The sequence below is a fragment of the Pieris napi genome, chromosome 3 (assembly GCF_905475465.1).
Source record: "Pieris napi chromosome 3, ilPieNapi1.2, whole genome shotgun sequence".
NCBI lineage: Eukaryota > Metazoa > Arthropoda > Insecta > Lepidoptera > Pieridae > Pieris > Pieris napi.
The window spans coordinates 962,786-970,333 of record NC_062236.1 but is presented as its reverse complement, the minus strand read 5'-3'; the positions used below and the strand labels follow the sequence as shown (position 1 = coordinate 970,333).

Here is a 7,548-nt window from a genome sequence, read left to right as displayed (position 1 = left end):
CCTAATGTTAAAAGTTAATTTATCAATTCAAAATCAATGAAACTTCTAATCTATTATAATTAAGTTTTGGAAATAAAGGCTATTATTATTATTATTAAACACAGCATCTCAACTGGGTCGATTTAAAAAAGCTCATGGTAGACCCCAAGTACTCACTAAAATTCGCAGAGAATGTTCTGTTCCCACGAGAATGTAAGTGCGTGCTCCTATTTCACCATGCCTCCTTCTGATAGAGGACAAGTCTTTGTTTTTCATTTATTTTATTATTAATTACTTAAGGTGTCATGTGGAACATGGTGTAATTAGTTGTTAAACAAAAACTTGACGATTAAAAAGAATGGCGGAGAGTTTATTGCCAGTTCTTCTCTTCTGTTCTATGCCCTTGATTTAAGAACTGGCAGTAAATGTAAAATTAGAAGCATTGCATTTTTTTTCGACGTTCATAAGTGTACATTGTGTTACGTATATGAATTAATGATTTTGAATTGACTTAAATTAATCGTATTAAACACAACAAACATTCACTGCCACTGCTTGTGCATTGCTAGTTTTTTTAAGAATTTGTACTTTTCTTCTCCTGAAGTCGAATTGGTTCAGATAGATAATTACAAAAATGTAAAATTGTATAAGAAGAAACCAATTACTAACACACATTATATTCGCTAAAACTATAAAAATTTGATGTTGGTTTGTGTACGCTTCAAAACTCAAAAAGTTCTGCACCGATGGAGCTGAATTTTTAGCACGATATATAATCCGCATCAAGGATTGTTTTTATCTGTTTTTTTATCATTTTTGTTTTTTTATTTTTTCATTATTTTTTCCACAGTTGCAAAATGAAACTTATATGAAATGTTTTCTTTGTTTTATTTCTCATCCATGCAATCACAATATGCCATAGCGAAGCGGGACAGGAAAAAGCTAGTTTATTTACAAAAACAATTTAGTGTCAAAATGTAAGGACTTAAAAAAAAATTTCTTGAATATCTACTTGATATTAGGTAAAAAGTATATCAAACGTTTTTCTATTTAGGCCAAATGATGTAACGGTCCACCTGGGATCTATCTTAACTGTTTCAATTGTCACAAATTTTCACTAGTCTATTTGCACTTTGACAGTTCTAGTAATATTCCTCATCCCAACTGTCTAAATCAATAATGACGACAAATACAGCGAAATCTATTGGAATTATAACGTGTATCTTACAAAGACGACACTTTCTATACAAACATCATCTGACATTTGACGTAACGTTTAAAATTTAAATACTTAATTTAACCTTGATATTTCTCTCTTCTAGCTGCTCTGTCCGGTGTCTAATAGGAAATAATAAGATAATATTTACATTTGCTTTAACTAATTTTCGTTAATAACTAAATAGAAATAAGATAAAATATAACTTAACAAGATTGTCAATAAAGTATATTAGTACTAATATAATAAGTTACTATTATTTTTAATTTTTCCTTATTTAATTGCAGGTGTGTCAGAGAGAACTGTAACAAGAATTACAAAAGAAGGTATATCAGCGGCCAGTACTTCGAAAAAAATTTCACCCCGGGGAAGAGTCATAATTCAATAATTAATTCATAATTAATTAAGTGTCAAATTTCACCCACCTGCATCCGAAATAGTATCAATATAAAAAATAAAAATTATATCTACGGCTAGTGATAGTGAAAAAGAATCTGATTCCATTTCCATCCACTCTTCAGACAGTGATGTTCCTATGGCCGCTGATCACAATTATTCAATAAAACTCTGAATAAAAAATTGTAATGCTGTTCTTTACCCTATTTTCTGATCTCATCCCTGTAAGTAGGAGAACACCGCTTATATAAGTATATAAAAATATACTTTTTACATAACAGAAATATTGTTTTATCGAAGTATGCAGAAAATAGTATTATTTGATAACTTACATATGCTAAATATAAAATAGGTAATTTTTTTTTACTATTAAATGGCAACATTATGTCACGCGATTACAGCGCTGCGTCTGGGGGTCTTCTTTCGAGAAAAGCACTCTACTCAGTCTATCTATATTTTAATACTATGAAAACTAGTAATGAAACCCACAAAATATTGAAATTGCGATATTCAATGAAAAGCGAGCTATGAAGAATATTAGTTTCAAAATTAATTATTGAGTTGCGGTGAGGCAATAAGTAACATATATTAAAACTGAATATTACTTCGGACTTTTATTACAATACAATATAAGTAGATTTAGTAACATGAGCGGATTTTTTTAAATGTTTGAAGGTGTTGCTTGTTGTACCACGAGTAATTTTATTGTTTCATTAAATGAGTGCCTACAAACGCGAGGGTCTACATTTGGACGGTATTATTTTTAAGAAATGAATACCCAAAATGTGTACTTTAATAATGAATAAACACTTTTTTAATACACGACTTTTTTTAAATCAATCAACTAAATATTAACTTTCTGAGACACCTTGTAGTAAAAAAATTATTACGCTATCAAACTATTTAATCACCTTCCTAGAAGTTATATTAATTAAATAAAATAATAATAGATCCCTGCCGTGGTATGCTTTCAAGGGGAAGGTGATTAATAAAAGTATTTAGACCATAAGTTTGACAACTTACCTTATTATGTCATTTTGAAAATTAACTTGCATTTTTATATGGCTGCAGATTTTCTATAATTCATTGATCTAAATGTACCACTATTTTTGTTTTTTGATTAAATCTGAAATGAAATGTTTGCTTCTTTTACCTTCTACATTACGGATTCCACTAATGTAGGTATGTAATTTTACTGCTCTATTACCACTCATATAATATTCATACCTTGTCAGTCTTAAAAGTTTCAAAACTACGTTTTGAAGCAAGAATAGCAGCTAAGAATAACGTTTGGGCCGACTTTCTTTCTTTAAGTCACAAAAAAACAATTGAAGTAGACTTTCATTCACATACACATTATGAATTTACCATTAACTATGAAAGTTTAAATGTCCTTAACATTATTTAATTGCTAAATCAAGTGCATACGTGCTAATTAATGATTTATGTTGGCGCCTGGTAGATTGTACTGGTGACTCCAGAGCTGGTGCTTTCCTCGCTCAATAAGTATCGCAATACAGCGAGGAAATGCTGCCTGCGTTAAAGGTACACTGAAACAGGGTCCAAACTTTTTAAATTTGTATTAATTTTCTTTTTATTTGTTTTTTAATTATTTTTAGTTACTATGTAGGTTAAGAGAATTGTAAATGCTGTGTTTTAATTGTTATTATGTCTTAATACATATATTTATATTGCTGAATTATTTAAAAACGTTCTTGTTCTGTGGTAATCATATAAAATGATAATATTATTTCCAAGCCCCTAGTTAAGATATCTCCATTGGTTTTATATCTTAAACGAAATTATTCAGTAAAGATGGAACAATGCGAAGTAAATTAGTTTTTGGGGCCTGGGACGGGGGACAAACTCGATTGTCTTCCTCGATAGGGGAAATCGATGACATCAAAGATAAACCATATATTGTTTATGATAGGCGCTCTTAATAAAATCCTTGTAAAATATGAATATTTGAATATTTAAACAAGCGTTTCTTATATTTTGTAATTCAATATTTTATTAAGTAGCTATATTTTATTTAAGGTATGCATAAGATTAACAAAAATATATCTACTAGGCGAAATAGAGTACAGTAATGTTATAAAAACTGTATTTCTAAAATTTCTAAGATTTCAAATCTACAAAGACCTTACTACGTATCTGGACATGACTATAAGGCACCCACACATTCACACACTCACGCACTCACACATTCACACACTCACACATTCACACATACTTAATGTCGTATATGTCGTGTTTGATTAGTTGTAATACTAAACCTACTTTACATGTAGAAACAGGGACTCGTTAGTGTGGGGACTGGCGATAGATGAATTTTGTCACAATCTATTTGTCATGCTAAAAGGTATTATTATTATTATAAAACGTCAATCAACTTTTAGGTGATTATCTAAATTGTTTTTTACATTGCCAGGAGATGGCGCTAACGGCCCAAACGCCCGAAATCAATACTGTTTGATGGTTGTATTCGGGATAATGTAATATTAATTAACAAATAAATTGATTTCGTTCAATATAGTATTCATAATTTTGCTTCCGCAGGTAGTAAATATTTGTAGGGTATACGAGTAAAACTTATGCAGAACATTAAATGACGAAACTTTGCGTACCTGTTGTGTTGCTACCACAAGCCTTCAATTATTAATTATAGTGGGAAAAATCCAGACTAAACGGCGTGTTGGTAGAAGGAAAAAACCATTACTTCGCAACGTTCGGGAGTTGACGGGTATAGGGCAGGGCTACTGCGGAAGAGTTGCTGCATCTGGTACACGACATCTTCACGAGACGGTCGGCCAATATCCTGTAAAGGAGAAGAAGAGTATAGAATAATACTTGAATTTTATAGATTTGTAGTTTCGTATATGTAACGAATTTCATTTCAAACATTCTTACATCTTACCATGAAAAGGAGGGGAATATGATCAAAATGAAAGGAAATAGTATATTTCATTACGAGTGCGGAAAGCCTGTCATTGCAAAGAGTTCCGACAAATGTCTACCCAAGCCGAGGCGCAGCCGAAGGTGCGGGTTGACAGTCGGAACAAGTTGCAATGACGGGTCCGCACGTGTACTGAACGACTATTTTTAATACAGTTGCGAAAAAATTAAGCAATTTAATAAAATAATAAAAACACAATAAACTCAACTAACTAATCATTTAATTCTTATAAAAGTTATAATTCACATATTCATTGAAATTGGTACAGTTTTTTTACTAGGGAAGTTTTAGGTTGCATATTTACTGTTTGAGACAAACTATTATTAATTTCGTATGATTGTTCATGTATATTTAATATATAATATAACAAACAACTAAACTAGCAAAGAACATTTTTGGAAAATGGCGCCAACTGTAAAAGATTATAAGCAGATTTGTTTTTCTTCACCCATTCTGGGTAGGCAAAGGGAACTATGCCCAAACAGCCAAGTCTTCAGTAGAATTTTTTGTTTGATATGAAATTTAATGAGATGAAATAAAATGAAACCTAACCTTAAACTCATTGAATCAAATCATTAAATCTGATATTAAAACAAATTAGTAGCTTCTTTTTTGAAATATTTGCATGAATTATAAAAACTTCTATGAATTTTTTAAGTAAAAACTTCGTGGTTGTTTTTTTCTTTTTAATAGACATTATTTTGACAGTTGGGAAAGAAAACGCACTAGTTCGGAAAAGGTAAAGAAAAAGCACGAGTGTGTAATAGCCCACATCCCGAACGCTATACGTCCCTGCAATACGCCACTTTTTGAGCAACTGTATTAAAAAATAAATTACGGTCGATCTGAGGTCGGGAAGGGGTAGGGGGGGAGTTTTAAGGGTAAAAAACGGTTTATCTCGATTTCCGGCAAAACTAAAAGTCCTATCGAAGAAAACTAAATGGCAAAGTTGTAGGTCATAAAAAGATCTACAACTTTTGTATTCACACATTTTACACATAACCTCAAAATTTATGTGAAAAATTCAAAAAACCAACTTTTTGGTTTTTTATTTCTATCTTTTACAAAAATTTATTTTTTTAAACGAAATTTGGTGAAAACTTACCTTATTATGTCCCAAATATACTGTAATTTATTTGATTAAAAATATTTATTTTTTCACCTTATTTTGAATTAATATCGAAAAAACACCCTAATTTTCAATCGAAAATTCTGACGTCAAAATTTCAGCTTTTTTCAAAAAGTTGATGTGTTTTCAGTGCGTTGAAATCTCTACTTTCCTATGGTAAAACAATATATATATTACCATAGTAAATCTTCTCAGAAAATGCAAATAATCGTATGCAGTAACGCCCAGACTCGTCATCCCCTTCCCTACTTCTTATTGTAGGGTATTTGTAGGGTATAAAACTTAGGCAGAACATTAAACGACGAAACTTTGCGTACCTACCTGGGCCACGTGTTGCTACCACAGTCCTTCAATTGATTACAATGGGAAAAATCCAGACTAAACGGCGTGTTGGTAGAAGGAAAAAACCATTACTTCGCAACGTTCGGGAGTTGACGGGTATAAGGCTACTGCGGAAGAGTTGCTGCATCTGGTACACGACATCTTCACGAGACGGTCGGCCAATATCCTGTAAAGGAGAAGAAGAGTATAGAATTATACTTGAATTTTATAGATTTGTAGTTTCGTATATGTAACGAATTTCATTTCAAACATTCTTACATCATTACCATTCCAAACGATCTCTAAGTCTATATATTTATTTTTAAAATAAAAAAACCGTTGAAAGCCGCGAATTATTTTACGTTTTAAATCAAAATACTACCTACTACGGCTTATGAATTTTTAATGTAACCAAACAGCATTATAATCAAATTAATATTTACCTGTGGTGGTGTCCAGCCGGGTGGATAATCAAGTTTATAAACTGGAATTAGTTTGGGCTCACATTTAACCAGTGGGCAGAACGAAATGGTTGCGGTGCTGTAACAAGTCGATAAATACGATTTTATTTGAATACAAAACGTGTAACACGTGTGCACGGGTTCTTAATATAAAAATATTGAGGGTAGGTACACACCGGTAGGTTGAACCTATGATTTTGTTTGATAAATAATTTAACCGAGTTAATAAAAGTTAGTCTAACAATTAGTTAATTTAATTTACCTTTAATTTATGTTCGCGCAGTAAGCAAGCGTGCGTCTGCCGTGAGAGTGCGAGACGGACTGACGACCGCGGGCCGCGCCGCGCGTCACTGCGCCGGCGATCATTCTAGGCTTCCTTTGTTCCTGAGTAGCGGGATACCTATATAGTATATATATTCTAATACACATTTATGATATTTATTATAAGTATATACTTATAATTATACTTACTACTTATGACTTACTTACCTATTACTTATGATTTATTTAGTTTATGTAGTTTTATTACATCAGTGTATTGTGGCTACGCCACGCACAGTCGCTAATTAAAGATTTAAGTTTGCGTCTGATAGATAGTGCCTTCCTTGCTCAATGAATAAGTATCCTAATACAGCGAGGTAATGCTGCCAGCATTAAAGTTACAGGGAATTATTAAATAAATTGAATTTGTTTTAATTTTCTATTTAATAAATTTAAATCATTATTACTATGTAGGTTAAGAATATTATAAATACTGTATATTATTTCTGTGTTGGAAATAAAATTCATTTAATTTAGTTAATATGCACAATGCACATACCATTACAATAACAAAATATATATGTATTTTTGTTTGTACACAATATTCGTGGAAACTAGTGATATCGATATGAACCTTTTTGGTCTAAATTAGGTGTCTATTCCAATTTAGGAAACAATTTAAGTTTCATTAAAACCAGTTTGGTAGTTTTGTGTGATATGGGTATCCACTGAATTTCTGAAGGGGATCCAGACAAATAATGTTGACAGCTACTAGATAAACTGTTTTAATTTTTTTTTATTTTACAGAAAAATATAATAAAACCGC

The 7,548-nt window shown here is 31.4% G+C and overlaps 1 long non-coding RNA gene across 1 annotated transcript; it reads right to left on the bottom strand.

Moving 5' to 3' along the window:
* Positions 1-435: 435 nt before the first annotated feature.
* On the bottom strand, positions 436-6,835 carry LOC125063525. The gene is made up of 6 exons (XR_007119526.1): positions 6,724-6,835; positions 6,444-6,540; positions 6,001-6,187; positions 4,222-4,412; positions 2,615-3,141; positions 436-1,813 (listed from the first exon to the last, which is right to left on the bottom strand). It is a non-coding gene; the product is annotated as an uncharacterized LOC125063525 (long non-coding RNA).
* Between the last annotated feature and the right edge of the window lie 713 nt (positions 6,836-7,548).